The 26,553-nt window shown below is 48.7% G+C and overlaps 1 protein-coding gene across 3 annotated transcripts in view; it reads left to right on the top strand.

Annotated features, from left to right (window-relative positions):
- Nucleotides 1-608: 608 nt before the first annotated feature.
- Nucleotides 609-26,553, top strand: part of GJC2 (gap junction protein gamma 2) — a 40,409-nt gene continuing 14,464 nt past the window's right edge. Inside the window, exon 1 of one of the 3 annotated variants that reach the window (XM_058028914.1) lies at nucleotides 609-676. The gene's annotated coding sequence lies outside the window, so the exon portion shown is untranslated. Of the gene's footprint in view, nucleotides 677-4,491; nucleotides 4,559-10,208; nucleotides 10,297-26,553 lie in introns of those variants that run through there. The other 2 variants (XM_058028895.1, XM_058028905.1) reach the window with 2 other exon arrangements.

A 26,553-nucleotide genomic window follows, 5' to 3' on the forward strand; every position in this document is an offset into this window, starting at 1 on the left:
ATTTAGAAATATTATAGAATAAGATTGATATTGTTGAGAGAGAAATGGATTTAGAAACAAGTTTTAAAAGATGGTTTTATAAGTAAGACTGGATATTTTAGAGAAATAGAACTGTAAATGCTACAGTACAATAGAACTCATGAGAAGTCATTTTAGATGATTGGTTTTAAAGGATTTACAGTATAGTGTGGTAAAAGTCAATAAGTTAAGAAACACTTGTATTGTAATTGAAAAATAGTTTCTGATTATAATAGTGTAAATTATAATATAATAGTGTAAATTATAATATCTGTATTATCTTACTCCTCACATAAAATTGAAAATAAAATTTTTAAAGCACTTCTCAGTTACTCCAAGACTAAAATAAAAGTTTTTTAAGCACTTCTCAATTACTCTAAGCAAAAACCCCCTCAATCCCCACTGTCTGACGAGCAGCAGCTTCTCCCCGTGCCACCACCCGCAGGAGCGCGGCCGGGAGGGGACAATGGTGCCATTGAGGGGACAGTGGCCCTGCGCTGCCGTATTGTGCCTGGCACAGATGCCCGGGGCTGATCCTCCTTGCCTTTGTTGCAGGGCTGAGCTGGAGCTGCCAGCCTGGGCCCCGGGAATGCGCTGAGCTGAGCTGAGCCGAGCCGAGCAGCCGCCGCCCCACGGCTCCGATTCCTGCCTGGGAAAGGTACGGACCTGCAGGGGATGGCTACTGGGGCATGGCAGCAGAGTCTGGGGGTGTGATGACATCCTCGTTTGGGGTTGTGATAACATCATCATTTGGGGTTGTGATACAGCACAGCATCGTAATTTGGTACGATTATATAGCATAACACCATCATTTGGGGTTGTGATAACATCATCATTTGGCGTTATGATACAGCACAGCACCAGAATTTGGTGTTGTGATACAGCACAGCATCGTAATTTGGTATTATTATATAGCATAACATCATCATTTGGTGTTGTGATATAGCATAACACCATCATTTGGGGTTGTGGTACAGCACAGCATCGTAATTTGGTACGATTATATAGCATAACATCGTCATTTGGCGTTGTGATACAGCACAGCATCAGAATTTGTTACTGTGAGACAGCATAACATTGTTATTTGGTACTGTGATATAACACAGCATCATCATTTGGGGTTGTGATATAGCGTAACATCAGAATTTGGGGTTGTGAGACAGCACAATATCATCCTTTGGTATTGTGATACAGCACAACATCATCATTTCGTACTCTGATATGGTATAGCATCATCCTTTGGTATTGTGATACAGCACAGCATCAGAATTCGGGGTTGTGATATAGCATAACACAATGATTTGGTGTTGTGAGACAGCATAACATCAGAATTTGGAGTTGTGATACAGCACAGGATCAGAATTTGGGGTTGTGAGACAGCATAGCATCATCATTTCGTACTGTGCTAAAGCATAATATGATCATTTGGTGTTATTATATAGCATAACATCATCATTTGGTGTTGTAATATATTGTGCATAAAATAATAATTTGTTATTATTCTATAACATAATTTTTAATCATATAACACAACACAGTAATTTGGTATTATGGCATAACATAACTTATTATTATGATATAACATAATATTTTGGTATTGTGATATAGCATAACATAAATATTTGGCATTATCATATAACATAAAAATTTGTTATTATGGCATAAGTAATTTATTATGATATAACATAATGACTTGTTATGACATAATAATTTGCTATTATGATATAGCATAACAATAAATTGGTATAATGATATAACATAACATAATTTATTTTTATGGCATAACATAATTTATCATTATAGTATAACAATACTTTGCTATTATATGATAACATGATAATGATATTATGATAACATGATAATTAATTACAAATCCCTATAATTTGTTATTGCAGCATAACATAATAGCTATTATGATATAGCATAACATAATAATTTGTTACTCTGGCATAACATAGTTTTTTAAAATTATATAACATAACATCATATGTTATTATAACATAATAATTTGTTATTATGTTATAACATAATTTATTATCATGGCATACCATAATAATTTGTTATTATGCTATAGCATAACATAATAATTTATTATAACATAGCATAATACTTTGCTATTATAACAACAATTTGTTATTATGACACAACATAACATTTTGTCATTATACCATAACATAATAATCTGTAATTTTAACATAACATAATCTGTCATTATAACATAACATAATAATTTGTTATTGTGTTTTAATTGTAATGCTAGCAGTATTGATTTTTTATTTAGCTAGTACTCTCATTGGTTTAATTTTTACAATGTTATGTTTGAGGTAAGTTGAGGCAGAAATAAAGTTGATGTAACTAATTTGATAGGGTTTTAAGGTTTGAAATTATTATAGGGTTTTTTATAATGATAAGTAAATGTAAAAAAAAAATTATGAGGTTTTTAATGTTTTTTATGTTTTTTTCATTGTCACCTCCTAACCAGGATGGGACTCTCTGGGTGGGCACTGGCAGGCTGGGATTGTGGATTTGGGAGCAAAAAAAACTGGGGAGGGAAATGAGGTTCCTCACCCCAGGATTCTGTGTCATTGTTTCACTGATCCTTGTAAGATATTGTGTATTTGTTATATTTTATTTTATATATTGCATGTATCAAGGCAGCACTGAGAACCATGAAAATGATAATTTCTCCCTAAGCCTGCAAAATGTTTTGCATTAAATATTTGCATAAGATACAGAAATCCAACTCCATTGGGGTCTGGGCAATCCCTTAAAATTTAAATCCAGGATTTTGCTTGGAACCCTTTTACACAAGGCTGAGTGAGAGTTTGCTCAGAGTCTGGTACAGAGCAGGGCTGAGATTTTTTTTTTGAAGGAGCATATTTAAGGTTGGTTTCGAGCCGTGTGGTTACAAATAGGATTTCCCTAGGAACTTTCTTGTCAAAATTTCTTGAACTTGGGGCTCGTGACTGTGCCAAGGGCAGCAGCAGCTGCAGGAACAAATGCTGCGGTGCTTCCTCCTCCTCCTCCATCCCTGGAGCATCCCAGAGCTGATTTCCTCTGGAAAGCTCCTCCTGGGCTCACATAACCCCTGCCCAGCCAGCCAGGCTGTTCCCAGCCTGTTCCTGCCCCAGAGCAGCTGGAGAGCACAAAAACGCTGGAGAAATTAAATTAGGGGATGCAAACTTGGCTGCCCCGTCCCAGCTGCTCTGAGGAGCAAGGACATCTCTTAAAATTTCCTTCAGACCAGGGAAAACAAGTTATTTTGAGCAGTTTCACACGGTGAGAGCTGCTTAGGATGTGTTGAAGGTTGTGGATGTTTAAGAGATGAGGAACCACAAGATTTTAAAGGCTTAGCGCCTTCTTTATGCCAAATTTCTTCAGTTTTGGGCTTTTCTTTAATAGCAGCCAGCAAAACCTCAGTGATTTGGACTCCTGGAAACCAAATCTCCCCTCACAAAACACGGGGCCTTTAAGGAAAACATCAATTTTTGTGAGGTCAGCCAGAAAATCATGCGGGCTGGCAAGGGGAAGGAGCAGATGACAACGTGCCAGGGGTTGTGGCCTCGGCGCGGGGCAATTATTCAATCCCTGCTGGTGGCTTCGAGTCAGGGGCAGCATCCCCTCATCTGCAGCAGGGATGTGCACAGGGGGGAGGAAAATCCCTCTGGCAGAGAGCAGGAGGAGGAAAATGTCCCTCTGCCCCCTTCCAGCTGTTTTCCCTTCCAGCTGTTCCCCCTGCCCTGAAATGGGGTTGGGAAGGGAGAACGAGGATGAAGAGGGGCTGGGATAGGAGAGAAAAATTGAGAAAAATACCTCTGGCAGAGAGCAGGAGGAAAATGTCCCTCTTGTCCCTTTCCAGCTGTTTTCCCTTCCAGCTGTTCCCCCTGCCCTGAAATGGGGTTGGGAATGCAGAACGGGGATAAAGAGGAGCCTCTGATCAACAAAAAAAACATTCAAATACAAAATTTAACCAACAAGCACTGCTTTGGGCATAAAAAATGAGGGGAAAATGCAATTTTTTGGTGGTGCTGCAGCGTTTCACTCTAAGGGAGGGTTTGTGCCAACTTTCCACCAGGTTTGGTGCAGAAAGGAAAAGAAATCCCAAACAAGAAGGAAACATTCTTATCCAGCTGCAGCACCTCCGCTTCCCGCCTTCCCCTCCCGCTCCAAGGAGCTCTTTCTGCTATTTTTAGCCCTAAACCCTTCAACTATTTGAATTATTTGATTTTTTTTTTTTTTTCCACAAACACCGCTCTGGGCTCTGGTAGAGCGAGCGAGTTGAATTCATCCCGCTGTATTTTTTTTTTTTATGGCGTTTTCGTGGCGGGTTGGGAAGAAAAACCCCCAAAAAACTCGAGGGAAGCGAAGGAATCCTTGGTGTGGCAGGGAGTGCAGATCCAGAGGAGTTTTCCCGTCCCACGTCAGAGCTGTGCTGGGAAGGGAGGACAGCGGCGCTGGGAGCGGCTCCGGACGGGGATCCAGGCGCCAAAGCTGGCCAGGATGGGACCATTCTGGGACAGACTGAGCCCAGCGCTTCTCTGTATGTTACTTTCGTGTTCATTTTATTTTATTTTATTTTATTTTGCTTTGTTTTGCTTTGTTTTGTTCTCCCTCCTCCTGGTTTTGCCGGTGGTTTGTAGCTCAGCGCGCTGCGGATCCCCTCCCTGTGCTGCACCCTCTGCTCTGCTCCCACCCCGCTCTTCATTTGCCGCCCTTCCCCAATTTCTGGGGTGAGAAATGCCAAAATTTGGCTTGTTGAGCCTGGATGTTCCTGTGGTGCCTTTCCTGCAGGGGTGAGAGCCACAACATCCCTTTTTTGGCGTGGGTTTGTGCACGCTTTGCTGCCGTGAATCATCCCCCGGCACGCAGGGCACTGCAGAGCCGCGTCCAGGCAGTTTGGGATTAAACCCAACGTGGTGCAGCTGGAAAAAGGAAGGAATTCTTCCCTGTGAGGGTGGGGAGGGGTGGGATGGAATTCCCAGAGCAGCTGTGGCTGCCTCTGGATCCCTGGAAGTGTCCAAGGCCCGGCTGGATGGGGCTCGGAGCAGCCTGGGACAGTGCAAGGGGTGGAATGAGGTGATCCTTAAGATCTCTTCCACCCCGAACCACTCTGGGATTCTGTGAAACCCCTCTGTGCTCCAGGACCTCCTGTCAGTCCCTATCTCAAACCTCCTCTTATCTCAGACCACCCAAGCTGGGGGAGGAACGCCAGATTCTGATTTTCCTGCTGATCCTGTGTTCCATTCCTGAGGTTTCTGCAAAATTTGGGATGTGCATCCTCCTGGCTCTGGGATCACCAGCTTGGATCCCCTTGCTCCTGCATCCTGTGAGGCCAGGCATGGCTGGAGAGCAGCAGCCATGGGGGCTCATCCAGCAGCAGATGTGGATTTGCATCTGGTGTGTCTGATCCATGATAAGTTTATCTTCTCTGCAAGGTGCTTTTGGCTTGTTTTTGAAATAAGACCCAAGGCTGTGAGTGCCCTTTTCACCTTCACATCCCAAACACCTCGCAAAGGCTGTGTTCCCTCCTGTGCAGCTGGGGAAACTGAGGCAGGGGGAGCCTGTGGCTTGGCAATCACCACCACTGGGAGCTGAACCTGCTCCTGGCTGGCCTCGTCTTCCTGGCCAACCTTCCTGGAGAGAAAACTCTCCTTGGGCCACCAAACACCCAGGATGCTCCTCTGGGCTGGGATCTCCAACTTGGATCCCCCATCCCCACCTCAGGCTCCTGGGATGAACCTCATGTGGAGATGCTGTTGAGGTTCCACAGCTTTTATTTGTCCCATCCTTCAAAATCCTAAAGATCTTCCCTGTGGCTGATGGATGACCCTGGACTGTGTCCCTTTTACCTCCAGATTCTGCAGATTTAGTTGCCCAAAGGATTTCCTGGAGAGGGGGGCTGGAAGGAGCTCCTGACCCCCATTGTTCATGAGGTGGCCTGGGAGGGGAGGGAATTCCTCCTCCCATCTCCTCCCACCCCAAAAAGCCCTTCCATCTATCCCAAGCACAGGAGTTTGGCTCAATTGTTTATTGGTAGAGAGCTGTGTCCTCTCCTGATGAGAGGAGAGCAAATATTCCATGACCCCCCCAAAGGGAAACAGAGTGCCTTAAACCCTGGGACCTTCTCCTTTCCCCCAAATTCCCTTGGAATGCCACAGGAGGGCAACCTGCCCCGTGTCCAGACTTCCTTAGAGAGGCACAGGGAGGAAATCCCAGCTCCAGACAATGGGAACAGGAACAGATGTAGGGAATCTGCTCCTCCTGCAAGCTGGGAGAGCCATTTCCCAGACAATCCTTGGGTCTTGTCCAAGACCAAAATACCAGGAGGGTTTTATTTTTGTGTTTTGTGTGTGTGTGTGTCACAAGGAAACCCCTCCTTCCCCAGCAACATGGTGTGCACCATATACATTCCTGATTGACCCCAGGGCTGGGGAGAATTCTCTTCTCCTCTCATTTATGGCCTGGCTGGAGTTCTTGCACCCAGTGCTCACCCCAGCACCCCAAGGGTCACATTTATGGCTGCCCAGCTCCCTTTGACCTGCTCTGTCCCTTGGAGATTGATGAGCAGCCATGAAAATCCACGTGGTTTCTGCTCCTTGCTGCCAGGAGAAGGGAAAATAAAGGAGTTTTTGTGGGGTTTCTGCACGTTGCAGCCTGTAGAAGACAGGGAAGATGGATGGCAAAGGAGCAGCCCCGTGCTGTAAATTAATTAAGGCACATGAGGATAAACTTTGCTGGAGCAATTTATCTCCCTGCCTCTCCCATTTTTTCTGCTGTGGGTTGTGCCACTGTTTCTCCAGCTGCATCCTCAGAAGGTGAGGACCCCATGTCCCACCCTGAGGAATGAAGTTCTTGGGTTTCTGTGGCTGAAATGGCTCCTGAGATATTTGAAAGTCTCTTTTTTCCCAGCCCTGCAACCGAAGAAGTTGAGATTCTTCAGTTCTGCATTTCAAGGCTGTTTATTTTCTCTTATCTATGACATTCTTTCTCTGACCTGCTGAGATCTGTCTGGCAGGTTGGGTTGGGGCACACTGGCCACCCTTGGGGTGGTGTTGGCTTTTCATACTAAAACCTATGTGTACTTTATTTACAATAATTTTACAATAATTTTCCAATACCTATCACCTATGTTAGACAGTCTGTCTCTACTCTAAACCAATCCACAACTGTCACCACCACAGCAGAAGATGGAGGCCAAGAAGGAGAAGGACAGGACACACCCAAATTCCTCCATCTTGCCTCTTGAACCCCCATTCTAAATCCCCAAAATTCTACTTTTTCACCCTGTGATAAATTCACTATCATTCTACTCAAACTCTTGTGGCTTGTAACCCCACACAAAGTTGGTGATTGTTTCCATGGGTTAAAATCAAAGGCACAGATGTTTGTGACTCTGTGCCAAGGGTCTGGAGTCCTCCAGAGCAGCCAGAGGAATGTCCTGGGTTCCCACATGAAGTGACTTTATAAGGACAAGCCAAGCCCTCGAGCAGGTCAGAACTGCTCCTCCAAGAGCTGCACACTCTCTTTTTATGTTCAGTTTGACTTTTTGCTCTTTCTCCATGCTCTGGGAGTGGATGCCAACTTTTCCTGGCTCCAGTGGGTGTGGAGGTGTGGGAAATGCTGAGCAAGGTGAGGATCTGAGGGTGATTTGTGCAACCACAGTGCAGCAGAGGCTGGAGGTCCCTCAGGAGGTGCAGATGCCACCAGCACGCCATGCCAGTGTTTGCCAGGGAGAGTTTTATTTCCTATCCACCTGAAGTTCTTCTGGCTGCATCTTGTCCTTCCATGGAGTGTTTTTGGGATGTCTGTGAGGAGCACAGAGCAGCACAGCTTCCCTATCCCCCTGAACTCAGTGCCATCACCCTGATCATTAATGACACTCCACAGCCTCATCCCTGGGAGGTGCCACCACCAGCTGGGCCCTGTCACCATCACAAGGGGGGTCACAGGGTGGCACCAGGTGCTCCAGGACACCAGGATGGTATGAGGTCACAGGACCCTATTTTCTGAGGGGTTCACACCCAGAATCCCCATTTTCCATCAGCCACAGGAGCCTGTTCTGTGGGGTTTACACCCAGAATCCCCATTTCCCCAGAGATCAGGTCCATTTCTGCAGAGCAAGAACTGAGGGAGCTCAGCACCTCTAAGGCTGAATTTCTGCTTTGTGTTGTTATTTCTCACCCCTTTTCACACCCTTTTAAGCTGGCCGGGAGCTGTGCAAGTCTGCTTGGTGTGAGGCACCTTTCAAACACAGGGCAGGGGGCAGTGAGCCCCTGATGGCACCAGCAGTGGGACGGAAATGGGCAAAATCACGGGAAAACAGCCCAGAAATGGGGCTCGCCCCCCACTGGGGAGGCATGGCTTCCAGCCCAGCCCTGAGCACCTTTGGGTGCTCCCATCCCTCCTCTGGATTGAGACAGGGTTAATCCATGCCACGACCCCAAATCCTGTTCCCTACAAGACAACACCAGTTCAAACGTGAACCCGAGCCAAATCCCTCCAGGCACGTTTTCATCATCCTTTTTTTTTTAATTTTTATTTATTTTTTTTTTCCTGCCGGTGACAATGGCTTTGCTCAGAGCCCTGCCCAGCCCTTTCCTCAGACAGAATCAGTGAAGCAGGCTGGCTCAGACATGGATGTCCTGGTTTCCCTCCCTCCCCCTGCCCGTGTCCCCGCTCGCTCGGAGGAGCCGCTCTGCAGAGCATCACCAGGCGGTGTCTCAGTGACCCGGTGGCCTGTGCTGGCCCTGCCCCGTGCCCCGGGGCTCTCTGCAGCTCCACTTTTCTCCCTCCTGCACCTCCTGGGCATCAGGCTGGTGATAAAAAGCAGGGCTGGAGGATGTGGCATTCGCATTCTCTGAAAAATCCCTTCACTCAGGATTTTTCTCCTGAGAAGCCTCAGAAAAAAAGGAAAACAATTCTTATCTCATTTGCTTCTCCTGTGTTTTGCTCATCTAGAATGTATTTGTAAATTGTTTACTCACAGGTGATTTTTTTCATTGGTTTCAAGTGAGTTGTTTTCACTCACCGTCTAATCCATGCCAAGCTGTGTCAGGACTCTGGAGAGAGTCAGGAGTTTTCATTATTATCTTTTTAGCCTTCTGTCTGTATCCTTTCTGTATTCCTTAGTGTAGTATAGTCTAGCATTCTTTAATATAATATAGTATTATAAAATAATAAATTAGCCTTCTGAGAACATAGATTCACCATTCCTCCCTTCATCAGGGGACCCAGCAAATATAATAAATACATAATAAAACCATAACCATAATAGTCATATTAATAACTACAAATATAGACAATAATAAAATCATCATCATCATAATCATCAATCATAAGTCTAGAATGTGTTTGGAGATTGTTGGATTGGATTCTGGTGTGAGTTGTTTTGTCTCATTGGCCAATTATGGCCAAGCTGTGTCAGGGCTCTGGAGAGAGTCTGGAGTTTTCATTATTATCTTTTCAGCCTTCTGTAAGTATCCTTTCTGTATTCTTTAGTATAATTTAGTATAGTACTCTTTAATATAACATTAGTCTGGAGTTTTCATTATTATCTTTTTAGCCTTCTGTAAGCATCCTTTCTGTATCCTTTAGTATAATTTAGTATAGTACTCTTTAATATAACATTATAAAATAATAAATTAGCCTTCTGAGAACATGGAGTCAGATTCACCATTCCTCCCTGCCACAGGAATCCCTGCAAATACAACAGGAGAGGAGGAGGGGAGGAGAAAGAGAGAGAAGGAAAAGATGATGCCAGGGGCGTTGCAAGGAATCCCTGCTGTAGACACAACCTGGTTTGACAGCCTGGCCTCTCCTGGGAGATTCCCCAGGAAAAGGGGAGACCACCAGGGCTGGGACCCTGTGCTGACCTCAGTGCCCAGAGCGCCCGGGCTGGTCTGGGGAGGTGTTTGGGGTCACCCCAGATGCCAAACCCCATTATTTCTGCCAGGCTCTGGGGATGCCGCTCGCTGCTCCCACCGCCTCTCCTCCAAGGGCATCCACAGCCAGGCTGCCTCCCGCGGGGCCGTGCTGCATGCTTGGCTTGCCTCGGTGGGAGGTGGTCGCTGTCAGGCCCGCAGAATCCCCGCACAAAGCGTTTTCCAGGCTGCAGGGACACGGGTGAGATCAGCCGCAGCCTCAGCGCCTGCCTGCATGGAGCCAGAGCTTGGCGGAGCGTGGAGGCGGCGTGTGCTGGGCAGAGCTGGGCTGGTGGAGCGTGAGACACCCCTGCCTGGGCCATGGACACCTGCCCAGCATCCTGGCGTGGGTGCAGAGGTGAGGAGCTTGGCTGGGGATGCCGGGAGAGGGACCGTGTGCCTCCGGGATTTTGGGAGAAGGGAGGGCTTGGGTGCCCTCTCCTTCAGCCCCAGCCTGGGGGATCACCTGGGGCTGGTCCTTCTGTGGGTGGGACCCATGGCAAAATGAGCAGGGTGGGGCTGGGCCCTGCTTGGGGGATGCTCCAGTCCCTGCTGGGGGATGCTCCAGACCCTGCCTGACTTTCGGGGTTGGTTTGGCCGGAGGGTTTGGCCAAGGCTGTTTCTGCCTGGAGAACTCTGGTGGCCAATGCAGGGTTTGATCTCCTGTGCCCATCCTCAAATGCTGAGGGGGCTCCTGGAGCTGCTGTGTGGGGTGGTTACAGCACAGAGGGATACCCTGGAAAACAGGAGAGGCATGTGGCCAGCTCACAGGTTCAGCTTTCTGTAAGGATTTCTGTGTCTAAGGGCAAAGACACGAGGATCTTTGCACTAGCCAGGATCTGTGTGGGCGTGGAGCTCCTTTATTTATTCCTCCACGAGCAGAGCTCTCCCAGTGTGGGAGGATGAGGAGGAAGCTCAGCTCCAGCTTCCTCTCAATCCTTCTCCCTGTTTGTCTCCCTCCCTCCCTGATCCCGTGGCTGCAGATCCTCCTGGCAGCCCAGAGCACTTTTCACTTTTTTAGCCATTCCAGAGCATTTGAATAGCCGTAGCAAGGGTGAGCCCTGATTTATTGGGAGTGTTTTATGGTGTTTATGTTGGCAGGCTGCAGTTTGTGTACGGCTGGAAATGTTCTCTGAAGCCTTTTATCACCAGGGCTGAAAAACAACAGAGAGCTGATGAAAAGTGCTGTGCTAATTGCAGAGGGGTTGAGTCGGGGCTGGAGCTGTGAAATCTCTCCACCAGCCTGGCTGTGAGGGGCTGCTGGAGAGATGATTTCAGCCATCAGCAGGGTGGGATCCATCCAGGTTGGGTCGTTTGGCCACTGAAGGTCACATCTGGCACTGAGAGGGACAGATTGTGCTGGTGCCTCAGGCTCCTGTCCCTGCTCACAGCCTGACAGAACAAGATGATCAGCAGATGTAAGAGGTTTCAGCTTGGGGGAAAAAGCAGTTGGTTAAATGTGGGGGATTTTTTATAATTCAGATGTGGGGCAGCACCTTGTGCTGGTGTTGGAAATGGGGCTCATTTCCATCCCATCACTCCTCTCCCCAAGTCATTGTAGGATCTCAGTGTCCCAGCTCAGGTTTTAGTGAAATCTGTCTTGGTGACATCTCTTCATCACCTGTGGGATTCAGAGTGATTGAACCTCACAAGCCCCTCACAAGAAACAACCTCCTGCTCTTCATTTTCCACTGGATTATCCCCCTCCCATGAGTCCTGCAGAATTAGTCTGAGAGCAGGAAACGTTTTCAAGTGCCAGCAATGGATCATCTTGGAGCATAGGGAAAGAATTTACCCACCTGCCATAAGAAACCGACTTTGAAATCAGCTCCTGATCCCTCCAGCCATGCCCACCTTCCCTTCTCCACATCACAGGTGCTGAGGAGCAGTGGGTGATCCATGGGGTGTGAGCAGCACCTTGGTGAAGGATGGGAACTCCTAAGGGCAGTGTAAAATTTAAAAAGAGCTGCAGGGGGATGTCACACCTTGGGCAGGGTGTGCTTTGGTTCCTGAGGAGAGTTGGTGACATCTAGAGGAGGGGAGGGAAGAGCTGGAAGCTGAGATGAATCCCAGACAGCCCCTGGATGTCACAGAACTCCAGAATGGTTTGGGTTGGAAGGGTCATGGGCAGGGACACCTTCCACCATCCCAGGCTGCTCCAGACCTCATCCAGCCTGGTCCTGGGCACTTCCAGGGCTGGAGCAGCCCCAGCTCCTCTGGGCACCCAGTGCTCAGCTGTGACAGTGTTCACAGGGGTCTGAGGATGAGGGCAGAGATGAGGATCTGACTCCATGTTTCAGAAGGCTGATTTATTATTTAATGATATATATTACATTAAAACTATACTAAAAGAATAGAAGAAAGGATTTCATCAGAAGGCTAGCTAAGAATAGAATAGTAAAGAATGATAACAAAGGTTTGTGGCTCGGCTCTCTGTCCGAGCCAGCTGACTGTGATTGGCCATTAATGAGAAACAACCACATGAGACCAATCCCAGATGCACCTGTTGCATTCCACAGCAGCAGATAATAATTGTCTACATTTTGTTCCTGAGGCCTCTCAGCTTCTCAGGAGGAAAAATCCTAAGGAAAGGATTTTCCATAAAAGATGTCTGCGACACTCAGCTCCAGGGAGGGTTAACCACCCAAATTTAAACAATGAAATCCCACCCCAGCGCCTTAAATCCAGTCTTGAATGATGCCACAGAGATTTTATCCTTTGGAGGAGACCGTGGCACAAGGTCCTGCCTCTGCATTATCACCCCAGAGTTGCTCCATACCCTGCAGCCCTTATCCCACAAACATCCACTGGGACTCCCTGCCAGGCAAAAGGGCACTTTGTTCCAGGCCAGCAGTTTAGGAAAGGTCCTGGCTGGCATCAGGCACCTCAATAGATGTGTCTTGCTGGGTGGAAGGGAGGGAAGGCAGGGCACAGCATTACAAGCACATCTACGTGCCTCTAGTCCAGTCACAAGTACAAGAAAATTTAAGGAATTTGGTTCAAAGTGTTTTAGCGAGGCACAGAACCTTCTGTTTTAAGAGGTTTCTGATATCTCCCGGCCTGCACTGAACCACACAGATTGTAAAGGAGGAGGAAAAAAGAAAAAAAAACAACACAAAACCAACAAATCCCCCACTTTGCTACTGGCAGTAAAATTTTGGCTGACACATTTGAGCCTCCATTAACCCCTGGCCCTGTGAACGTGCTGCTCAGGGACAGACCTTACAGTAGGAGAGCCCATCCTGCTGTTATTCCAAGCTTCCTAAAAACCAGCCAAAACAAATATTTGGAGGAAAGGCAGGGGCTGCCTGGAGGGAGGGCTCGGGCAGGAATGCTGCTGCCACTGGGCAGGAGGTGACATCACCCAGATTCCTTCACTGAGGAATGCAGGATTTGCTCTTCCCTGCCAGGAATTGCTGTTCAAAAACAGGCCTGCCCAGGGAAGGCAGATTCCACCCAGCCCCTTCCACTGCCCAGCAGAGAGGCTGAGTGTTCCCAAATCCCCTTCTTGTCCCTGGTTTAACGAGGGAATTGTGTGGGCAGGCAGGGTGAAATTGGTCATCTCCCAAAGCACAAGTGAAAGCACCCAAAATTCCAAAAGTGGGAGCTGGACAGAAATCTGGGCAGGGAGAGCTGGTGGGGCAGCAGGGACTTGTTGGGGTGGCCAGGATGGGGCAGGTGATGGGCTGGGGGTGTGTGGGGGCTTCTGTGCTGGGCAGATTTGCTGAGAGCTGCAGGAGGAGCCCATGGTGGCCCCGTTTCTCAGTCCTATGAAGCCCAGTGACCACGTTGGGTGTTTCTGAATGTAGAATTTCAGTGGTCACTGGAGAGTGCTGGTCCCTGTAGATCCCATTTGGATGTTCTCTGGTTCTGTGGCTGGAACGGGCTGATGTGCAGAGCATTGTGACCAACCAGCTCGAGCCAGGGCAGGGATTGTCCCTGGGACACCTGGAATTCTGTGTCCATGTGTGCGCTCCTCATGAACAGAAGGACATTGAGGGTCTGGAGCCCCAGGAGGGGCTGAGGGAGCAGGGAAGGGGCTCAGCCTGGAGCAAAGGGGGCTCAGGGGGGACCTTGTGGCTCTGCACAGCTCCTGACAGGAGGGGACAGCCAGCTCTGCTCCAGGGAACAGGGACAGGAGGAGAGGGAACGGCCTCAATTTGTACCAGGTGAGGTATTGATTGGATATTAGGGAAAATTTCTTCCCTGAAAATCTGGTCAGGCATTGGAGGGGGCTGCCCAGGGCAGCGGTGGAATCCCATCCCTGAAAATGTTCAAATACACATTGATGTGGCACCTGGGGATGTGGTTTGAGGTGAACACAGCAGTGCTGGGTTGATGGTTGGACTTGATGATCTTAGGGCTCATTTCCAACCTTAATTTCCCTTGATGATCAGTCTGGTAGGGCTAATTCATCATATCCATGTAATCCCTGGGACTGCATGAGTGGAATCAGAGGGCCTGTGGCAGGTTTGGAGAGGGTTTTTAATGAAGGTAATAAATTTTTGGGTTTGTGTGCTGCAAAGATGCTCCTTCTTCAGGATTTGAAGCTGTATTCATCTCTTCTCCTTCTGTACAAGGAATTGGTATTTATTAATTGTTGTATTTAATTAGAGTTGGAGGTGGATGCACAAAGAAGGCATTTGCATTAATTTGGGATTAATTGATATTTCTGCCATGCACCTGTCTGTGGTGTTGCATGCTTTTACAAGTTTTATTGTTGTTTCTATTACAAAAAATAGCCATTCTCTGTTAGTTAGAGAAACGGTTTGATCCTTTGTACCCCTATTCCATCCCCTCAGAACGCTTTCCCCCTAAGTTGTTTACTCCCTACCTCATCCATTCCTTCTTTTCCATGAAGCTTTTGGCTTCTCCTTTGGGTTGAGCACCCCACATCCCATCTCCATTCCCTGGAGCCTGCAGCCCTCCACCCAGCCCAGGCTCTGTGGTGGCTCCACAAACACCTCTGGAAATGGATGTCAGCAGCAGCAGAGGGGTCAGTTCCTGTGGGATGGAGGCTGCTGCCACCATTTCAATAGCTGGAACTAGGTGTAGTTCAGCTGCCCCCATTACCAGTCCAGCTGGGTGATTTAGTGCCTGCAAAAGACTGGAATATTTTGCCCCCAGTGCCTGACAGAGGATGGCTGGCAGGAAATGAGCTCCGAGGCAGGGCAGGTTTTGCTGGCTCTCTAATTTCCCGCCAGGTTTTGGAAATTCTTGGCAATGAGATGGAGAGCAGAAGAGCTTTGGCCAAAGGAGAAATCCCACTCGGTCAGCGGGATTTTTGGGAAGGGTGGAGTGAGGAGCTCTGAATGGGCAGCAGCAGGACAAGGGCTGGATCTGCTCTGCTCAGGTGCGCCAGGAGAAGGCCTGCTCACTTTTGGGGCCCCCAAAAAAGTGGGGATGGACACAAAGCAGGGTCTGGGCTCATGGCAGGGTGATAATATTGAATTTTGTCATGGCAGAAGAGGCACATCCTGTACAGTGTTCACAGGGGTCTGAGGATGAGGGAAGAGATGAGGATCTGACTCCATGTTCCAGAAGGCTGATTTATTATTTTATGATATATATTACATTAAAACTATACTAAAAGAATAGAAGAAAGGATTTCATCAGAAGGCTGGCTAAGAATAGAAAAAGAAAGAATGATAACAAAGGTTTGTGGCTCGGATAGAGAGTCTGAGCCAGCTGACTGTGATTGGCCATTAATTAGAAACAACCCCATGAGCCCAATCCCAGATGCACCTGTTGCATTCCACAGCAGCAGATAATCAATGTTTACATTTTGTTCCTGAGGCCTCTCAGCTTCTCAGGAGGAAAAATCCTAAGGAAAGGATTTTTCATAAAAGATGTCTGCGACACACATCCATGCAGGAGGGTTGGGATCAGGTCCCACGTGGGACAGGGTGACAATGCCATGGGAGAAACCTTCAGTGGGACATCCTGGGCTTGGTCTGGATGTTGTCCCCCGCCAGGCAAGTTCCTTCCCTCATCATATCTCAGCCACCCTCCACCCCAGGGCTGTGTCTGGTGCTGACAATCCTGGTCTGCAGGACCCTCACAGCTCAAGGGAAGACAAGACCAACATTTCCCTTGTTCTCCTTGGGAGAGGGGGAAATCACAGGATCCAATGGCGTGGGTTGGAAGGGACATTGAAGATCATCTGGTTCCCAGAAGGAGAATGCAGGCACCAATCCCATTGCCTCACACATGCTGAGCAAGCACTCCACCACTGCAGCTATCCAGTGTGGGATTGCACAGGGTGGAATGGGGAATAAAGGGCATGGAACAGGGATCTCCTGCTCATTTCTGCCTGGAGTCACCCCAGGGGCAGCACAGAGCTGGCCAAGCAACACTGGCAGGAGCTCCAGAGGATTCAACTGGAGGCTCCAAGGCTTTGAGGCCAGTAGGGACCAAAAAGCAGTCAGGAAAAAAGGTGATAATGGGTGCAGATCTGCTTTAAAATGACACAAGGGAGCTCAGAGGCTCTGTATTTATCACAGCTCAGTGGGTCAGGTGCCACCAGTCAGGTGTGGGGCTGCTCCTCTGGCTCCAGCCCCTCCAGCAGGACATGATTTGGGGGTTGGTTCATGTTGTTTCTTCAAGTTTCTCAGAAACACAGATGGTGCTGTGGTTTCTTAATTGTTTCTGTCTGCATACTGCAGGGAGGATGACTTGGAGAGGAAGGGAGGGAAAGAAGCAGAGATGGAAAGACTGAATTTTCACACAGAGCCTCCCACCACTTCATCTTCTTTCCTCAGCTGCTGGTAATGGCCAGGGTCAGTGATGGCAGCTTTTCACTCCAGAAAATACCCAGGGGGTTTCCTGGAATATGGAAATGTGGTGGGATGGGTGCCCAGCCAGTGACCACCACAGCAAAGAGGATGGACCTCAGCTGAGCACCAACAAACTGAGACCCGTCCCAAAAGCTGCCTAGAGGTCAGAGACTCTGGCTTGGCATTTTTAAGGTCTATTTATCACTAAGGGAAGGAGAATCAGGTTTTTTTCCCTTAAATACACTCTTTTCACAGAATTTCTGTGCTGATTGCCTCTTTAAACTTAGCAGAGGAGGCTGAACCATCCCTGGGCTGGCAGAAAATGTGGAAGAAATGTGAGCACCAGACTGGGAGCCTGGGAAGGGGCTTGCTGCACGTCATGGAGGGATTTTGGTATTATCGTGAATTAAACCATGACTGCAACATCCTCTGTGTCCCATCCCCAGCCTCACAGAGGAGATGCAGGCATCCCTGCCTGGGAACCAGACAAATTCACCCAGGGGTGGTGGAGGTTTGGGGTGAGCAGGGCAGGGCTCACCTGAGCTGTTGTTTTCTCCAGCCAAACCTGCACCTGATTTTGGGGTCTCCTCAAGCCAGGTCTGATAAGCTCTTGGAGATTTATATCACACCCAAGACAGCTCAGCTGCCTTAGATGGCATGAAATCAGTAGGATGGATTCTGTGGCAGTGCTGGAAACAGAAAAGTTTATTAAAAGGCAAAGTAACAAAAGTCTTTATAAAGGAAACCCAGCCACGGCAAGAGGTTCTTTCTCCTGGTAAAACACGTCACAAAAATTATTAGTTCCTTTTGTTCTCTTCTTTTTCTAGTAAATTACTTAGATAGGACCTTTTGGCTCCTGTTCAATGAGCTATCCTTAGGTTTGAGGTGAAGTCCCCAAGGCCCTATGAGATGTCTTTTTACCTAACTGAGGAGAGAAACTTTTGGGCTTTTTTTCCTTTTTTAGGAGACAAAGGATAATTTGGTCACTTTATCAACAGGGGGCACATCCCTACCTGCACCCACAGGCCTGGTGCTCCCTTGGGAAGTGTCGGGATCTCTCGCTGCTCACAGTGACCCCAAGATGTGTTAGAAATTCTCTTTCCCAGCCCGGTGCTTGAAGAAGGAGTCAGAGCTCTTCAGTTCTCAGTCTCAAGGTTGTTTATTGTTTCTTATCTATAAAATTCTTTCTTCTGTCCAGCTGAGGTCCATCCAGCAGGACAGTTCCAGGCACTCTGCCTGCCCCAGGGCACTGTTATGTCTTTATACTAAAAACTACGTGTACAATGTTTACAATTACTTTCCAATCCCTGTCACCTGTGTTAGACAGTGAGCTTCTCCTCTAAACCAATCCAAAAGTGCCAACATCACAGCAGAAGATGGAGGCCAAGAAGAAGAAGGAGAAAGGCTGGACACACCCAGATCCCTCCATTTTGCCCCCTGAACCCCCATTCCAGAAACCCCAAAATCTACTTTTCCACCCCATGATAACTTCACTATTATTCTACCTAAACTGTTGTGGCTTGCAGATCTTCATCTAAGGTTGGTAATTTGCTCCATGGGTCATAATCAAACCCACAGGTGTTTTGGGCTCTGTGCCAGGGTCCCTGAGCCCCCTGGCAGGGGTCTTGGCCATTCTGGACAGCCAGAGGGATGTCCTGGCTCCTGACAGGGACGATCTCTGCATCAGGACCGACCTGAAAACAAAGACAGAGCCCTCGAGCCCTCATCTCCCCTTGTCTCAGGCTGCGGATCAGCCCTGAGCATGGAGCGTGGCTGGCTCGGGCCCGCAGCCACGAGCTGCAGCTTCCCCTGTGTAACAGGCATGGGAGGGCTCTCCTCCTCCTCCTCATCCTCTTCCTCCCCCAGCTTCCTGCCCTCCCCTTCCTCCCCAACGTGCTCATTCATGAAAAGTTCCCAGCTGGAAGGACGTGAGGAGAGGAATTGGTGTTGGCGCGTTTTTTCCCGCGCGCCAGCCAAGGGAGGTCGTAGGCCCAGAGGGATTCAATCTTTGTTTTCACAGCTGGATTCCACATTATCCTCTCTTCTCTGCAGCTTTTTATTGCTGCTCATTCTCCAGAGCAACCTGTAGGGAAGCAGAATGTGTGCTGGTGTGGGGCCCAGGCTGCAGGGGCAGTGAGGGGTGCTGTCCCCCACAGGACAGGATGAGGAGCAATGGCCATAAACAAAAACACAACGAGTTCCACCTCAACATGAGGAAAAGCTTCTTCCCATGGTGGGTGGCAGAGCTCTGGAACAGCTGCCCAGGGAAGGCGTGGAGCCTCCATCTCTGGGGACACCCCAAACCCACCTGGATGAGCTCCTGTGCCACCTGCTCCAGGTGACCTGGAGCAAAAAAAAGACTGGTGGAAGGCACAGCTGAATGAAGCTTCAACCCCTGCTGTGTCCAGTTCTGGCCCCTCAGTTTAGGAAGGACGTTGAGATGCTTGAGCACGTCCAGAGGAGGCAGCAAGGCTGGAGAAGGGCTGGGAACACAAACCCTGTGAGGAACGTTTGAAGGAGCTGGGACTGTTTATCCTGGAGAAGAGGAGGCTCAGAGGTGACCTTATTGCTCTCTACACCTTCCTGAAGGGAGGATGCAGACAGGTGAGGTTGGGCTCTGACAGAACCAGAGGACACAGCCTCAAGCTGTGTCAGGGAAGGTACAGGTTGGATATTGGGACAAAAATTTTCACCAAAAGAATAATAAAGTACTGGAATGCTTTTCCCTGGGAGGTGGTGGAATCACCATCTCTGGATGTGTTTAAAAAAAAAGACTGGACATGGCACTTGGTGCTATAGTCTGGTTGATGTGTTAGGGCATGGGTTGGACTCGATCTTAGAGGTCTCTTCCAATCTCATTATTCTGTAATTCTGTGATGATTCTGTGATTCTGTGACCCTGCCTGGGCAGGGGGGTTGGACTGGCTGATCCCCAGAGGGCCCTTCCACCCACAACAGTTCCAGGGTTCTGTGATTCCATGAGCTGTTCATTAAAGACTGAGTCTGGAAGGGATTGTGTTCTCCTGCAGTGGGGCCATGCAATGGATCCTGTCTGGGCAGGGAGAGAAGAAGGTGCCATCCCATAATGGTCCCCTGAGGACACCTGGCTGCAGCCAGCATCTCCTAGCTCCTTGTCCAACTCCTTATCCTTGTCCAGCCAGCTTGGTCCATCCTTTGGTGGGACAGGGCAGGGAGCAAGGCCGGGATCATCTTCCTTGGCCTGGAGAGTGATGGGATCACAGCAAGCCCTTGGGATCATGGTCCCATCCTGGGCCCACCACAAGTTTGGGGAATGCTCTAGGATTGGGTGAAGGTGGGCTGTGGATTGGTGGCATGGTGTAAGGTTTGGGGGTGCTGATGTAGGTTTGGGGCTGTTGGGTCGTTTCTCATGGTGTTGGTGTAAGTTTGGTGCTGCTGGTGTAGGGTTGGTGGTGTAGGTTTGGTGGTGCTTGGTATAGGTTTGGGGGTGTTGGTGTAGGTTTGGGGCTGTTGGGTCATTTTTCATGGTGCTGGTGTAGGTTTGGTGGTGTTGGTGTAGGTTTGGAGGTGTTGGTGTGGATGTGTTGGTGTAGGTTTGGGGGTGTGGTGCAGGGTTTGGTGGTGCTGGTGTAGGTTTGGTGCTGCTGGTGTAGGGTTTGGTGCTGTGGTGTAGGGTTTGGGGGTGCTGGTATAGGTGTGGTGGTATGGTTTGAGTTTAGTGGTGTAGGGTAGAATTTTTGGTGCTGCTGTAGGGTTGGAAGTGCTGGTATAGGTTTGGTGATGCCAGTGTAGTTTTGGTGCTGTGGTGTAGCTTTTTGTGGTGCTGATTACGGTTTGGTGCTGCTGGTGTGGGTTTGGGGGTGCTGGTGTAGGGTTTGGTGCTGTGGTGTAGGTTTTTGTGGTGCCAGTGTAGGTTTGGTGCTGTGGTCTAGGTTTGGTTCTGTGGTGTAGTTTTTGTGGTGCTAGAGCAAATTTAGTGGTGTGGTGTTGGTTTTTGCGGTGCTGGTGTAGGGTTTGGTGCTGTTGTGTAGGGTTGATGGTGTTTTTATAGATTTGGTGGTGACAGTGTAGGTTTGGTGGTGTGGTGTAGGTTTGCAGGTGCTAGAGTAGACTTGGTGGTATGAAGTAGGTTTTTGTGGTGCTGGTATAGGGTTCAGTGCTGTGGTGTAGATTTTTGTGGTACTGGCGTAGGTTTTTGTGGTGCTGGTGCAGGGTTTGGCCAACAGGCAGGTGTGGGCTCATGCCCATGGTGGTGAGGGGGTGGAGAAGGTGCTGCTGGAGCCCCCCTGGGTGCCCAAAGCACTGCAGCCTTTGGGGATGACCAGACACGTGGTGTCCTGTTGTACTTGTGGGGTGCCCCATGGCAGGAAGGAATGATGAATCTGACTCCATGTTCTCAGAAGGCTCATTTATTATTTTATGATAGTATATTATATTAAAGAATGCTATAGTAAACTATACTAAAGAATACAGAAAGGACACAGACAGAAGGCTAAAAAGATAATAATTAAACTTGTGACTCTCTCCAGAGCCTCGACACAGCTTGGCTGTGATTGGCCACTGAGTAAAAACAATTCACATGAAACCAATGAAACAATCACCTGTGGGCAAACAATCTCCAAATGCATTTAAAAGCAGTAAAACACAGGAGAAACAAGTCAGATAAGAATTGTTTTCCTTTTCTCTGAGGCTTCTCAGCTTCCCCGGAGAAGAATCCTGGGTAAAGGGATTTTTCCAGGAAATATGATTCTGGCAGTGTCCCTTCTTGGCACGGGGGACCCGGGGCTGTCCAGATGTGAGGCAGGAGCTGCTGACATCTGCACGTCAGCAGGGTGGGGACCACCTATGTAAGCATGTCCAGGAAGGTTCCTGTCCCTGTTCCACCCTCAGATCAGACCCTCCTTGGATCAGGACCCGCAGCCCTGGCTGATGCTCCAGCCTGGAGCTCTGCAAGGTACCGTGCTGCTCTGGGCTCTCCTCTGGGCTCTTCTCTCTCTTTGCATGCAAACCTGGCTGTCTAATTGAGTCTGTGCCTAATTACCAAAGGGGTAATTAAATATTTGCTGGTGATATCTGTGTAATGAAATATCTTGGTGAGCAGAGTGGGAACCTGCCTTGGTTGTGCTGGGAACCCGGCCAGGAGGGTAGGAAAGCACTTGTGGAAATGATGTTTCCTTTTTTTCCTTATTTTCTGTTGTGTCTGTTATCTAAGAACAGTTTGGCAATAACACATGCAACCTATTTGCTGCCTTATTTTTCATGCTGGAGTCTCTGTCTTCCCTTTTAACTCCATTTAGGTCTAATTAGTAATGGGGAAATGGGCCACAAAGTCACACCTGAGTGTCTTGGACCTCCTTTGGCATTTTCCTTCTTGCCTCCATAGAATCCCAGAGTGGTTTGGGCTGGAAGAGACCTTAAAGGTCACCTCATTCCAGCCCCTGCCAGGGACACCTTCCACTACCCCAGGCTGCTCCAAGCCACATCCAGCCTGGTCTGGAACAGCCCCAGGGATGGAAGGGGAGGGCACAGCCTCTCTGGGCAACTTCTTGCTGTCTTCAATACAATTTTCAAGTTGGTGTTGAATTTCTTTACCATAAAGACTGTGTTACCATGAAGAAAATCTGTGTTCAGGGCTGAGCTCAGGAGGATATTTTGGTGATTTGGGGTGGTGAGCAGATTTATTTGGGGAGGGCACAGCTTCTCGGGGCAACTTCTTGTTGTCTTCAACATAATTTTCAAGTTGGTGTTGAATTTTTTTACCATTAAGATTTTATTACCATGAAGAAAATCTGGTATCCAGGGCTGAGCTCAGGAGGATATATTCATGATTTGGGGTGGTGAATGTGCAGCAGATTTATTTGGGGAGGGAACAGCCTCTCTGGGCAACTTCTTGCTGTCTTCAATACAGTTTTAAAGTTGGTGTTGAATTTTTTTACCATAAATATTTTGTTACCATAAAGAAAATCTGGTGTCCAGGTGTCCAGGGCTGAGCTCAGGAGGATATTTTGGTGATTTGGGGTGGTGAGTGTGCAGCAGGTTTATTAGGGGAGGGCAGAGGGATGGGTTTATCTGGTGGAGAGAAGGGTTTGACAGCTGTTCCCAGCCCTTGTCCCTGTTTGCACAACACTTGGATCATGGAGCAGCCTCGCTGTTATGGCTCTGTCTGACCTGACAAGTCAGAGGCTCCTCCAAAGCCAAAAGATTGGGAAATAGATAACACAGATATCCCAGCAATGAGTGTTGGAATCTGCAGAAAGATCTGCTATTTCAGACATGATGGTTTGGGTAAAATTTTGTCTTTTCTCACAAGTTCTGCTGCCCGAGCTTCACCTCAGCTCCTGCAAGCAGAAACTCTGTGGTAGGTGATGGGTTCGGGAGGTCACCAGGGTGACCAGAGGGATGGAGAAGCTCTCCTGTGGGGAAAGGCTGAGAGAATTGGGGTCGTTCAGCCTGGAGAAGAGAAAGATTCAAGGTGACCTTGCAGCCCCTTCTTGTGGCTAAAGGGGCTCCAGGAGAGCTGGAGGGGCAATTTGGACAAGGGATGGAGGGACAGGACAAGGGGGAATGGCTTAAAATTGATGGAGGGTAGCTTTAGATGAGATAGATATTAGGAATAAATTCCTTCCTGTGAGGGTGCTGAGGCCCTGGCACAGGGCGCCCAGAGCAGCTGTGGCTGCCCCTGGATCCCTGGCAGTGCCCAAGGCCAGGCTGGATGGGGCTTGGAGCAGCCTGGGACAGTGGAAGGTGTCCCTGCCATGGCTTTGAAGACGGGTTTTAAGATCCCTTCCATCCCAAATCCACCTGGGATTCTGTGATTCCAGTGCTGGCAGAGCAGGCTGGGCCCCAGAGTGTGGCTCAGCATCCTGAGGAGGTGACACACCAAACCAGGACCTGAAGCTGCCCTCAAGCCCAGCAGCTGCTCCAAACCACCCCCAGATGGTTTTAAACCACCTCAGAGCTGTCAGGGCTGTTTAGAGCAGCAGCTCTGCCTCAAGGATGGTGTAGGACAGAGCAGGACAGGGCAGGGCAGGCCTCAGTGGTGCCAGGGTCTGGCCAGGGCAGTGTGAGGGACAATCCTGAGAACCTGGCAGAGCAAACAAACCTGGACCTGATGCAAACACCTGGGCTGGCTCCTGTTCCTGGACAAATTGATGGAGAACTTGCTCACTGCAAGCTCCTGGCCCTGTTAGAGTTGAGAGGTTTCTTTCGGTTGGCAAATTACAGATATTTTTTGCATTTGTAAAACATTAGAACCATAGAATTGTTTAAGATCATCACCAGTCAACCCAGCACCATCGTAGTCACACCTAAACCATGTCCCCAGGTGTTACATCCACACAGTTTTGAACACTTCCAGTGATGGTGATTCCACCACTGCCCTGGGCAGTCTGTTCTAGTGTTTTATAACTCTTTCTGTGAAGAATTTTTCCCTAATAGAATTTTTCCCCAATCTGAACCTCCTCTAAAATGCCATAAAATTGGGGCCATTTATTCTTGTCCTGTCACTCGTTATCTGAGAGAGGATAAAAGCATGAAATAGCTTTGGACCATTTCTGATGGCTGTCCTGGCTGGGTGTGAGCAGCTCGTGCCATCTGCTGCAGTGTCTGACATGGATGAGGTGTGTGCTGACAGAAGTGACACCAATCATTTTTTCCACTGGAACTTCTGGGGAAGAAAAAAAAAAAAAAAGAGTCAAACTCTCAGGGTCAGCAGCTTGGCTGTGACATTGCAGAGCATTTTCCACACACAAAACCACCCCAAACCTGTGAGAATTGCAGGTGTTTGCAGGGGGGGATTGGTGAGGAAAGCTGGAGATGTTGAGCTTTCAGAGAACCATGGAATCATGGAAAGGTTTGGGTTGGAAGGGACCTCAAAGGCCATCCTGTTCCAAACACAGGACAGGACACATTCCATCGTCCCAGGCTGCTCCAAGCCCTGTCCAGCCTGGCCTTGGACATTCCAGGGATCCAGGGCAGCCACAGCTGCTCTGGGAATTCCATCCCACTCTTTCCCCACCCTCCCAGCCAGGAGTTCCTTCCCAATATCCCATCTAAACATCCTCTCTTTTACTCTGAAGCCATTCCCTGTGTGCTTCCCTCCATCCCTTGTCCCCAGTCCCTCTCCAGCTCTCCTGGAGCCCCTTCAGGCCCTGGAAGGGCTCTCAGCTCTCCCTGGAGCTCCTTGTGAGCATTCCCAGCTCTCCCAGCCTGGCTGCAGAGCAAAGCAGCTCCAGCCCTGTCACCTCCATGCCTTTCTCTTTCTTTGGGAGGGTCCCAAGGACAGAACTGCTCCACCTCCACTCTGGGGGTTGCTGTTTTATGCTCAAGCTGCCCCTAAGGTGTTGCTGCCCCCATCCCCTTCCCACGCTGACATTGGGAGTGTGGTTTTCATGCTGCTGAAAAATAGGGCAAAATATTCCTTTCACCCACTCGGCACCAGTCAGGGACCTCACCCAGCAGCTCAGAAGTTGTGGCTGAGCTTCCAAACCTGTCCTGACCCCTTTTCCTGGGGCTCTTCCAAGCTCCCTCCATCCCTGCCCATCCACAGGTGTTGGGGAACAGCACCACCACCAAACCCACACCTTGCTGGAGCAGCCAACAATGTGTCCATTTCCCTTTTTATTTCCAGCACTGCCTGACCTCTCCCACACACCCTGACCCTTTTCCACCCGCACTGAGGCACTGCTGGATGGAGGAATGTCCACATGGACAACAGAGGGAGGAGGAGATGAGCTGTGAACTTTTGTACAGCCCAGGGATGGATTTCCTCTGATTTTAATTGAATTGTTTGATTTTTTTTTTTTTTTTTTTTTCACTCTTTTGTACAAGTTCAGGAGGGTCTAGAGCGAGTCCAGCCTGGCTTGGCTTCACAGGGCTGGCGGCACCGAGTGGAAATTTTATTGTTTCCTGTTATGAGAGCTGAGGGAGGCGGCAGGATGGGATTCCAGGATGGGATTCCAGGAGGAACAGGGGCAGCTCCAGCTCCAGGGATGGCCCTGAGGGTGGGGTTGGGGATGGCCTTCCATTCCCACTGCTCCCTCAGCCACTTCAGGAAAGGGAAGCAAATAGAGGAGGGAATAATGGCTCAGTTTGACCTCTGGCTATGGAGGCAGATGTTTTCTTTGGAGCAGGAACAGATGCTGGGGAAAAAAAATGCTATAAAGGGCTTTGCTGAGCCACATCCCAGGCCTCCACCTGAGTCCCTTCTTTCCACCCCTCACTGCCATCTCATTGTCATCACCTCAGACACTTCAGCAGAAAGGTTTCTCTCAAAAAAATTAATGTGTTTTTTTTGCTCAACACTGAAATTTATCTCAAGAATGTGTCCATGGCAGAGAAATGTTCAGCTGGGAAGGGCTGGAATAAATTGCTTCAGCTCTCCAGCCTGGGTTTAAACATTTCCTCTGGGCTTTTGTGCTTTGGAATGGAAATCTTGTTGTTATTTAAGCATATCAGATAAGTTTTTAGGTCATTTTCAAAATGCTTTTACCTTTCTGCAGTCATCAGCCAGCGATATCTGAAGGAAACTTTTCCTGGTTTTCAGCAGAAATGTTATTTATTCTGCTAACAGCGCTGGCTTCTGGCTTCAGGCACAAACCAATGCAAACTTCACAGAAATTCCATTTTCTGACCTGTCTTTGTGCTAACTGAGGCATAGCTGTGGTCCAAATGTCATGGCAGCTCAGAGCCAGAGTTTACATTTTCAGAGTGCATGAAGGAAAACATCCCTCACCTCGCTTTCAAACAGTCTTGCATTATTCAGCCAGAATCCCCACGGGCTTTGGAAAAACGTGTAAGACCAGATTTTCCCTGTTTCATCCTTGCAAAGAGCCAGAGACCAACCACATCATTCTTTTCCAC

This window comes from Melospiza georgiana, chromosome 1 (genome assembly GCF_028018845.1).
Source record: "Melospiza georgiana isolate bMelGeo1 chromosome 1, bMelGeo1.pri, whole genome shotgun sequence".
Taxonomy (NCBI): domain Eukaryota; kingdom Metazoa; phylum Chordata; class Aves; order Passeriformes; family Passerellidae; genus Melospiza; species Melospiza georgiana.